The 11,091-nt window shown below is 33.8% G+C and overlaps 1 pseudogene across 1 annotated transcript in view; it reads right to left on the bottom strand.

Moving 5' to 3' along the window:
- Window positions 1-698: 698 nt before the first annotated feature.
- Window positions 699-11,091, bottom strand: part of LOC149216746 (4-coumarate--CoA ligase-like 7) — a 310,537-nt pseudogene continuing 300,144 nt past the window's right edge. The window contains exons 6-8 of the transcript XR_016250594.1: window positions 1,731-1,798; window positions 1,536-1,638; window positions 699-921 (exon numbers count right to left, since the gene is read on the bottom strand). The product of XR_016250594.1 is annotated as a 4-coumarate--CoA ligase-like 7 (transcript). The remainder of the gene's footprint in view (window positions 922-1,535; window positions 1,639-1,730; window positions 1,799-11,091) is intronic.

Here is an 11,091-nt window from a genome sequence, read left to right as displayed (position 1 = left end):
ATAAAAATTTTAAATATATAATTATGTTTTCAAAATTTCTAATAAAAATAAAATACAATAATAAAAATAAAATACAATATATACATTTAGACCATGTCAAACAATAATTAGTCCACTTATTTAAATTATTATGCATAGTAAATCTTAAAAAAAAATTGATAATATTGGCTTCGTTAAAAGATGAATACTCTATATTTGCGTTTATGATAAATTCAAAATTCAAAAATCGCAAATCATTAAAAGCTATATTTCTTAATATATCAAATGTATTTATAACATAAATATATATTTACATTCACAACCATAATAAAAGTGGTTAATTTTTCTTTCGAAGATAAAATTTTATAGTAACATAAAAATTATGTTTCAAATGCATTTAATATAAATTATATCTATATAGTGAACAAAAATGAAAATTTAATAACTAATATTTTTAGAATTTTCAATTTTCTAATTTAAACCTAAAGAAAATAAAGAAAAATCTATATATATATAGTGAGCTCGGGAGGTTTCTCTCCAAGTTTTTTGAGCATAGGAATAAAATCTTAAATTAAAATAGATAATTTGTTTCTTTAGATCCGATAGACCATTATTTGGTCTCAACGGACGTTAACCATCATCATCATAAAAAAACTATTCTATAATACAATTTCCACACCTTCTCTATATATAATCTTTTATTTGATTAATTATCTCTAGATTGTTATCGTTCACACTAGCTGAAAAGGAACATTTATTCCTATGGTGTGACCTTTCAAAGTTGTGCAACATTGTAAAATGATATAGAAAAATAATATATTCCTTTGTTTATAATTTTGATTTGCTCTTCACAATAAGCTCTCGTCGAAGAATCTTCCCGGAGGCAGACTTGGGTATAGAGTCTATAAAATTGACTCTATGCAACCTTTTAAATGGTGCTACCTACAACCGTAATCATCAAATTATATTAGAATCCTATTATGCAAATAGATATAGATAAGATTAAGATTAACGTGAAATATAATTAAAAATATAGGAATGCATTATTATAATAAAATAATATCTTTATAATATAGAAAAAGACAATTAAAATTTAAAAAATATATATAAAACATAATATGAAGTCAGCAATAATATTAATATTGAAGTAAGGAAGGATATTGATCTCAAGAAAATCCTTTTTAAGATAAATAATATTGTATAAATTATTTTTTTTTGGGTATAAAAATGGTTAAATATGTAAAATTATTCGTAACACATATACATTATTCAAAATAAAATATTTATGAAATAAATTATTTAATATATTATTAATAAAATAATTTAAAATATACTATAAATAATAATTATGAGTTGAAAATGATTTTTGTGAGTATCATTTCATGCAATGAGTGCTAAGTAGATTATTCAAAAAACATGAAAAATTAATCAATTACGACTATTTCTCATGAATATCTAATATAATACACTGCAAAAACCCCCAATATTTAACACAATATAATCATCAACCAAAATATATTAAAAATTATATCATATTATATTTATATTTGTATTACCTGCTTAGCAACATAATCTATGACATCTTTTTCTGTCAAAGAGCTTCCAGGGGCACGTACAACATATGCTATTGGAACCTCTCCAGCGTTTAGATCAGGAAGGCTGCCCAAAAAAAACTCACCTTCAAAAATTAATCAAATAATTTACCTTACATGGAAATAAAACTAGCAATATAAATAGAGAACATCACATACGGAATCACTGCAGCATCTATAATCTGGGGATGTGTCAACAATAAGCCTTCCAACTCAGCAGGGGCAACCTGTCAGCAAAATAGTAAGTGTGATAGTTAACTTCATATACCTATTAAAGTATGCATAATAGCATTTGCTTTTCGTATAAAACATCATAAGAGTAAAATTATTTGGAATAAAAAGTTCAAAATCATATTTGTTATATGTAATCGCTCTTAATTCAAACTTGTTTCAATGGGAGCTTTGGAGTTGTATGAGAAAGTTTTGGGAGTTTTGAAGATTATTTTTTTTGGAGTTCTGGCATTTTCTGGGGTTGGGGAATATAAAGTCTGTACAGAAATACGCTGAAGTGCTCTTAAAACATGAGCCTAATTTGAAACCTTCGCAGGAAGAAAGGCCAAAGACATTCTTAATTGAGAAACTGGAGTAATCTCTTGATGAGTTAAGGAAGCATGTAGCACCTCGATGTAAGAGCAATATCTCAGATGTCATGTTGATGAGTATTTCTTTTGTGGTTTATGTATATATACTGCAGAAGATTGTGTGTGCATATTGTATGTAGCAGTCAATGCTTAAACATTAGAGTTGCTTTATTTTTTCTCTTAAGAATAAACTAGAGAAACATAGGTAAAATTGTTCTTTTATTAATTTTAATATTTAAATATTTTGATTCAATATTAATTTTGATTAATTATATAAATTGTATAATTAAAAAATAATATTATTTTTATATTTTTAATTCTTTTATTATATAATATTACCGTTTCCAATTAATCGTTTCTTCTAAATTTTAAGGTCTGACCATTCCGACATTCATACCCAAATTCCCAACATTTCCACATTCCCATATATACAAGCTCGGCAACCTGTCGGCAACCTGTTGACAAAACTGAACTTTACCCTCTCTAAAATCCTATTAAAATATTCATAATAACATTCGGTTTTCGTATTAAAAATCACACGGTTAAGATTATTTAGACTGAACAACTTGCAAATCACCATAAATTATATAAGTTCAAACCATATATATATATAAGTTTTAAAGAGTAGTTAAACTCCTCATAGGTGTTTCAAATTGACCTTAAAATTATTAGGAAGGAATAACTCGCAAATCGTAAATTTATACATGTTCAAAATATAATCTATATCATAATTGGAGTTAAAAATCACATATATGTATATATTAAGGTTTTAAAGTATAGTTAAACTTTTATGGTGTGTTTTCGGATTGGAATTGAACTATAGTTTTAAAGTTTTATACATGTTTAAAATATAATTTATATTGTTTATAAGTGGAGTTCAAAATTTTATATATTAAGTTTTTAGTTAAAATAGTGAGCTTGTAATTGAGATTGTTATTTTTTTTCTCTAGTTTTATTAATTTAATAGAATTCTCTTGCCGAGTGTTTACATGATCATTGAAGACCCAATTCATGAGAATTTTAGCTTGACACTACACATTAATAACTTGTGTGTACCATTAGAAACATGATTAGATAGAAGTTATTGTGTTAGGGATCTAGTCACAAGTGGCAGCATCAACGTTGGGGTTAGGAACGAAGCACCAATCTTGGTGCACTTCAACATCCACTTGCGCAATTTCGTGTCAAACCAATTCATAAATGATTTCTTGACACTGATCCATGGACTCATAATCTTGGGTTTGGGCATGCAGTTGGGAAGTAGAGGCAACATGATGGTCCATTTGAGTTGCAACAAAAGAGCGCCCCAGCTTGCCACCTCTATGTCCAACGACAAGTTTCCACGAGGTATGGTATTGCAAATAGTTCGGGAGTAAGTGGGAGGGGTATGTAAAGGAGAACAAGAGGTTGAGCTTACATAATGGAGCAACCAAGAGAGAGAGGAGCAAAGTAATGACTAGGACAATATGCAGCGAGAGGCCAAAGAACTAACATGGGAGCAAGTTAGCAAAGAAAAAAGGGGAGATGTTATGCAACCAACTCACAAAATAGAAGAACAATAGATCAACGACTTCAAAATAATCCTCTTCGAGGGGAAACCTCCTTACATTACACAAATGAACAATTCTTGGATGATTCAAATGAAAAAACCTTCTTTCTATATATAGGAGTCTAAGTCACAATATACTCAAAGCTGACATAACAATAATAATATAATGGCACAACAATAGCAATAATGGGCTACTATGGGGCACAATAATAACAATGTGGGGACAACAGGGGCACAACAATAACAATAAGGGACTACAATGACAACAGTAATGGGGGAATCACTAGTATTATAGGGACCTAACATGCCCCTCTCCTTCAAAAAAATTTTTTCCTCAACGCTTGAGTAGTTCTGGATGCTTCTGTATAAAATTCTCATCTTCTCATGTGGATTCTTTAGCGTATATGTTCTTCCACTTGATGAAATACTCTGAAATTGATCGATTTCGTAGCTGCCAAGTTCTTGTTTCTGTGTCTGCTTCAGGTTCCAATATGATTTTTCCTTCCTCGTCAAGTTCTGGCAATATTGTTTGAAACATTTCTTTTGTTCTCATCATGAGTTTCCTCTACTACATTTTCGCTATTAGGAAGCCTTTCTTGTAGCAACTTTGTCAAACCTTCCTTCCACCCTTCCATGTCTTTCTTCCAATCTTCAATGTTGTCTTTCATACCATTGATGCCATTCTTCAAACCATCCATCTTAGCTTCTGTTACTTTTTGTGAGAGAGAAATTTGTTGCACTTGGTCTCGTAATTTTGATATATCATGTTGCATTTCTTCCTCTTCTTCATGTGTCATAGTAGAGATTTCGGGTTGCTTACTAGGTGTTGCCATTTTCTTTCTTCGGGGCATCAACTAATGATAATTTTCTTCACTATTCCCTTTTAATCACTTCAAACTAATTTTTCAAAAAAAACTTATGCAAATTTTTAAAAAGACTACACATCTTTTTTTTTTTTATTTGTAGGAGCTTGATATTGAATCCGATGTATATCTGAAATTTTGGATCTCCAAAGTCTGAAATTGCGAACTGTGGTATCCCTTTGAGTCCTCTTTCCAATGCCACCAATCTGATCGAAATTGGATTCTCTAAGAGAGCGTTATGCTGAATCTCCCAAGATGACTTGATTATACACTTTTTTAGTAGAGCGAACTTGTACGAAGTACCACGTGTCACTGTTTCAACCTTTGGACCTGAAAATGATGCATTGAAAACTACATTCTATCCTCTTTTTGTACCTTCTTACGAAATTTCAATCTGATACTCAGAGATAAAGTTATGACGATTTTCCCACGTCACCTTGTTTGGGATGTAATTCGGGATCCTGCAACGACCCTATCTTCCTTGGACCACATCTACGAAAATATAGCGAGAGAAGCTCTGAAATTCAAACCAGAGGGTCATCAAGATTTCGAATCAAATGGTTTTTTTTTAGCTTTTGAAACGTCGTATAAAAAATTTTATAGCGAAAATTCCACGATGACCTATTTGGAGCAGCGAAACCCTAGAATCCAAAGCTCTGATACTAAATGTTATGCAACCAGCTCACAAAATAGAAGAACAAATAGATCAACGACTTCAGAATAAGCCTCTTTGAGGGGGAAACCTCCTTTACATTACACAAATGAACAATTCGAATGATTCAAATGACAAAACCTCCTTTCTATATATATGAGTCTAAGGGGTCAAAATATAATCAAAGTTGACATAACAATAATAATATAAGGGCACAACAATAACAATAATGGGTTTCTATGGGGCACAATAATAACAATGTGGGGACAACAAGGGCACAACAATAACAATAAGGGGCTACAATGAAAATAGTAATGGGGGGAATCACTAGTATTATAGGGACCTAACAGGAGATGGGGCATTCTAGTTGAAGAGGTAATTTGAGGGGATGGGGGAAAGATGGGTAGCGAAAATAGAGGCATAGAGAAACCACAAAGAAGGGATAACTTGAAAGAGACTAAGTATTAACAAAAAAGGTGGGGCACCTGATATAGAACCTCACCAATATATTTAAGAAAGAAAGTCAAGCTTGAGTGGGAATGCATAGACAAATAACAAAGATGAATTGAGAAAGGAATTATTAGGCATGGTATGACAGCCACAGAGAGGTTGAGACCACAATCTTTCATGGAGACTAGTGAGAAGCAACTGTTGGATAAGACCCCAACTCCAGTAATTTTTGGCATGATCAACCTTGGACACAATGCATGCTTCAAATTGCAAAGTTTCGCTAGGGCCAAGGATCTTAGCACAGTCAAGTTGAGGAATTAGAGGCCAAAAGAAATAATTACAATTGAGAGAGAAACACCAAGATAAGAAGTAGAGCCAAAAATGTTAGAAGATTTGGAGTTTACTGCAATCTTAAAGTCCATTTAGCAATGTTGTAATGTTACACAGGGTGGACATCTTGTATGCTGAGTGATTATGCAAATATGGATCCACTGCCATGTTAATTATGGGTTGAGTGTGGTATGGATTCACCATGAATGCCAACCAAGTCATGTTGTACCTCTCTTTACCTCTTGCAACTTTCATATGATTTTTAACTCTGCTTAGACCTCATATAGTGATAATTGAAGTGATTGAGGCGCATGAAAAGCACAAAGTATGATGGAGGACGTTGCTCCCTTTCATGTGAGATGGCATCATGATAAGGTAGGGGGTTCTCACACTCCTAGGCACCCTCCTTGGGGGATGATATTCTTTGTAGCTAGATCTTGATAGTAAGATCGAATGTATCTTGGTATGTCTTCATTCCAATCCAAGTAAAGGAGATGAGTTGTTATTCTGAGGCCAAAGTTAGCAAACTTATCAGCGAATTTGTTGCCTTCTCTCCGGAGATGAGATATGAGGGGGGTTGTGATCCTTGTTTAGAGTTTTGTAATATTGTCTATTTTTGTTTCCAATCTTCAGCCCTTTGAAACATTGGAGGGATCTAATCCACATTGAATTTTGCAACAGATATTGACTACTTTCTATGAATCTCCTTTAATGATGAGCTTGTGAAATTTTTTTCCTATAACAATAGACAAACCCTACTATAGAGCCCAAATTTCAAAAATATTGTTGGTGTTGATCCCTATGTCACATGTGTAGATATGAATAATTTTCCCATTAGTGTCACAAAATATTCCCCCATAATCGACTTGGTTTGGATTTCCTTTTGAGGACCTACCAAAATTAAGTTTGATGAAGTATTTTTTTTGGGTGGGGGGGACCAAGAAGTGGGGTTAGATGTGAATACTTTGGGGACATAGGGATTCTTCCATGTGGAATAAGGGGAGAGACCCATATTTGTTACAATAATTTTTTTTCGGGTGGATTACAATGTCAATATTTAGTGGACCAAGGATGAGAGGAAAGTGCTTCTCTTAGTTTATTTAGGGTGGCCTGTCATGTATGATCCGAGGAAGCACTAATATTCTTAAATATTTGTCTATTATGCTCCTTCCAAATCTCCCATAAGATGAATCTTGGGATGTGCTTCCATGCTTGGTTAATAAATGGGATTAATAAAATGGGATTCACGCCAAGATTGTAAGATGGAGAGGACATTGTTTTGTATTATATCAGCATGTCGAAATAACATAATGAGGTGATCCCAAAAGGAAGAAGATATTTTGCAACTATTGAAAAGATGATTGACAATTCTAGATTTGAAGAGATAGAGGAGACATATTGAGGGGGCCTAAAAGACACAACTTTGAACCTTGTCTCATGTTAATGTTTTGTTCCATAATATAAGCCACAGGAAGAGAGTGATTTTGGGATAGTGTTTGAGATTCCATATTTTGAGCCATTTACTTTGATCGCCCTCATTACCAATTTTTGTGGGAGGACTACATGCTTCAAAGAGGTTTAAATTTTATGAAGGACGACAACCCCATTGAAGAATATCATTACCCTCCTAAACCAAAATTCTCCTGTTCACTAATTCTTTTAGGATAACTGAAATTTCACGATAATTCCTTACACGATTTCCAATTGTTCCATTGGGATATGCACAGGGATAAGTCCCAGTAATGAGCCACAAATATTTGGCCCCTGGAGATGATGGAATCCATGGTTTGGAGAAGATACTCATTCCAGGATAGCTTTGGCCCTTTATTCCACAATTCACCCCAAAACAGACCACTATTCATGTTTCTAACTTCCCAAAAATTGTTCTGTTGGATCAAATTTTTGTTTATCCAAGCAAAATTCCAAATATGAAAAACTCTAATGTTTCCTATCATTCTAGTGATTTGAGATTCATATGTGTTGGGGGCATACTTTCACTTCCACATTTTTCTCCATAGAGCCTCCAAGTTTATGATCCATCTCCACTATATCTTAGCACTCAAGGCTCTACTTAGAATTTTTGGATCACAAGGATCAAGAACACCTTCTTTTCTTGGATGACAACTTTTGTCCCATGCAACTAGAGCCATTTTTTGGTCTTGTTTGTCACCCCCTAAGAAGAAGTTGTGCTGAACATTTCTGATCTTGTTCAGGATGAGTTTGTGTGCTGCCATAACTAAGAGAAGATAGGTAGGGAGGGACTAAAGAACATATTTGAGCAAGATTGAGTGGCCAACGAAATTAAGAAATCTGAAAGTCCAACAAGAGAGTTTGGTTTCAAATTTAAGAAGAAGATCTTCCCACACTATTGGTTTGAGAGGATTGTTGGTTAAAGGGGCTTCCATATATTGGGATAAAAGAGAGATCCTATGAAAACCAAGAATATGAGAGATGTTTATTTGGATAACTAGTGAAGTATCAAAGAAGAAAATTTGGGATTTTCCCATATTAATAGAGGTTCCCAAGATGTTTGAATAAACTTGAAGGATTAATTTGAGGGTGGTGGCTTCTTTGATAGTAGGGATACCCAAGAGTAGAGTGTTATCCACAAACTGTTGGTGTGGAGAATAATGCTCATTGGAACCAAAAGGAAGACCTTTGAGCTAGCCAAGTTGTAGGGCTGAGTTGATAAATATTCCCAACCCTTCATCCATGAGAAGAAAAATGTAGGGGGAAATGAGGTCTCCCTGCCTAATGCCCCTTGAGGAGACGAAATTGGGAGAGGGAGATCCGTTCACTAGGATGGAGAAGAATGTTATAGAAATGTGAGAAATAACCCAATGAATCTATCTTTCAACAAATCCAAAACTAGTGAGCATGTGAAAAATAAAATGCTAGCTAAGTTTGTCAGATGATTTTGACATGTCAAGTTTGATGAGCATACCTAGAGTCTTATTAGACTTAAGCAAGTAAATATGCTCATGGGATAGTATTATGATGTCTATGATTTGTCTAAATTCCAAATAACCAATTTTCTCAAGAGAGATAAGTGAGAGAAGCATGGGTTTAAGTCAGTAGGCGATAACTTTGGAGATGATTTTGTAAATGACGTTGAATAGGGAAATAGGCTTGAAATATGAGGGAGGATCAACTTGAGACTTTTTAGGAATAGGAGATATGAAGGTAGCATCAAGGGTTGTTAAAATAGAGGAGGACCATCGAGACTCTTCTACTACTTGCCAAACATCATGCCCAAGAATTTTCCAATGGGCGTGGAAGAAATTGGTGGTTAAGCCATCAAGTCATGGAGACTAGCATTTAGGCATTTCCATAATAGCTTCTTCCACTTATTACATGGTTATTTCCTTCAAATGGATATCATTTTGTTCCCTTGTTACAATCTTGGGAATGTGCTTAGTAATTTTCCTGTTAGCAATCCTTTTTTTTTAAATTGTTTCCGAAAGTGTGGTTTGGAAATGAGTCACGAGTTCCTTGGTTATTCCTTCATGACTTTACACTTTTTTCTGATTGGATTTTTTTATGCTTGATATTCTATTAATTCTCTCGTGGTTGATCATGGATCTATGGAAAAACTTAGTGTTTCTTTTCCCCTCCTTAATCCATTTTGCTTCGGATTTTTGTATCCAAAGGATTTCCTCTTGCTTTAATCTTCCCTCTAGTTGGAGGTGAGTGATTGCTTCTTGATGTGCAAATTATTTAGATCTACCATTTGATATTATTTTTGTTAGATGATGGTAATCTCTTGTTCTAAGTTAATTTTTTCTTTGTGGATGTTAGCAAAATCCTCTGAATTCCAGTTCTTGATTTTCATTTTGAGGTATTTTAATCATTGCTAGAAGTAATACTTAAGCGTCCAAGAAAATACATAAGATTCTTTCCATCGTTCTTCTACCTTTGGGAGAAAATTAGGATGTCGTAACTAGAAAGCCTCAAATTTGAAGGGCTTGTTCCTAGGACTACCTAACTAGTCCATGGAGAGTTCTATGGGTCAATGATTTGAACCATGGCAAGGAAGAATTGAAGCTTCAAAATTAGTGCTTGGAATATAGAAAGACTCTAATATGAGGAAATTATCAAACCTTGAAGCCATTTGAGAAGAACCACCTCACTTGTTGTTCCAAGTGTATAGGCCGTTGTGAGGGCTCAAAACTACAAGTTTGGATTCATTAATGAATTCCACGAAATGGATCCTTCTTCATTAGGCCTATGAATCTCGTCTTTCTTTTCATTAAGAGTTTTTATCATGTTAAAATCTCCACCTATGATACAAAAATTTTCCCCTATAATTTTTGAGGCTCTATGGAGGTTTTGGAGGAAGATGTTTTTTTTCAATAGGTTTACTAGGGCCATAAACATTAGTTATGAAACTTGAACTGACTAAGCCAATGGGATGGAATTTTCCAGTTAGGACTCTAGGTAGGGAGAAGGAATCTTGAAGGGTGACCGAAAAGGGTATCTTGGGCCAAATAATCACAGTTTCTACATAAAATATTTAGAATCTTGTTCAAAGACTCAGAAGAACATCTTATTTCCTAAATCATCATAATGTCAGGGTTTTCTTAGCAAACTTTATTTTTGAGGAGTCTTTGCTTGGATTTCCCATTAAGACCTCAAGTGTTACATGATATCACTTTCATTGATGAAATTGAGAGGAGGATTGAAAGATGGCATCCATGGGAAACACTTTGTCAATATTTACCAAGTAATCCCTTAGGTCCTATAGTAATTGACTATTATTTTTTCGCTATTTTTGTTTGATTCCATGAGAAGAAAAGGAAGAGAAGTTGTGGTTATGGATGTTACCTTGTTTATTTGCTTGATGGAGAATTAGAACTTGATTTATGATGTAGGCTCTCATGATGATTTGTACTTGCTCCTTAGGAATGGTTGTTTGGTATTTGCTTCACCATTCCTCTACACGAGATTGAAGATCAATATTCTGCAAGTCCATTGCCTCGATGCCCTATGCATTAGAAAAATATTGGCTATTGTCCTCTATTTCCATATCCTCTTGGTAGTCCTTGTCAGTTGGTTGTGCATGCACTTTGTTTGTTGACAGGGGTGGTTGCTAACT

Source organism: Pinus tabuliformis, chromosome 1_1 (assembly GCF_031772625.1).
Source record: "Pinus tabuliformis cultivar Carrire ecotype Pingquan chromosome 1_1, CPIR1, whole genome shotgun sequence".
Taxonomy (NCBI): Eukaryota; Viridiplantae; Streptophyta; class Pinopsida; order Pinales; family Pinaceae; genus Pinus; species Pinus tabuliformis.
Note: the sequence above shows the minus strand (reverse complement) of the source record. Positions and strands in the feature narration are given on the sequence as shown.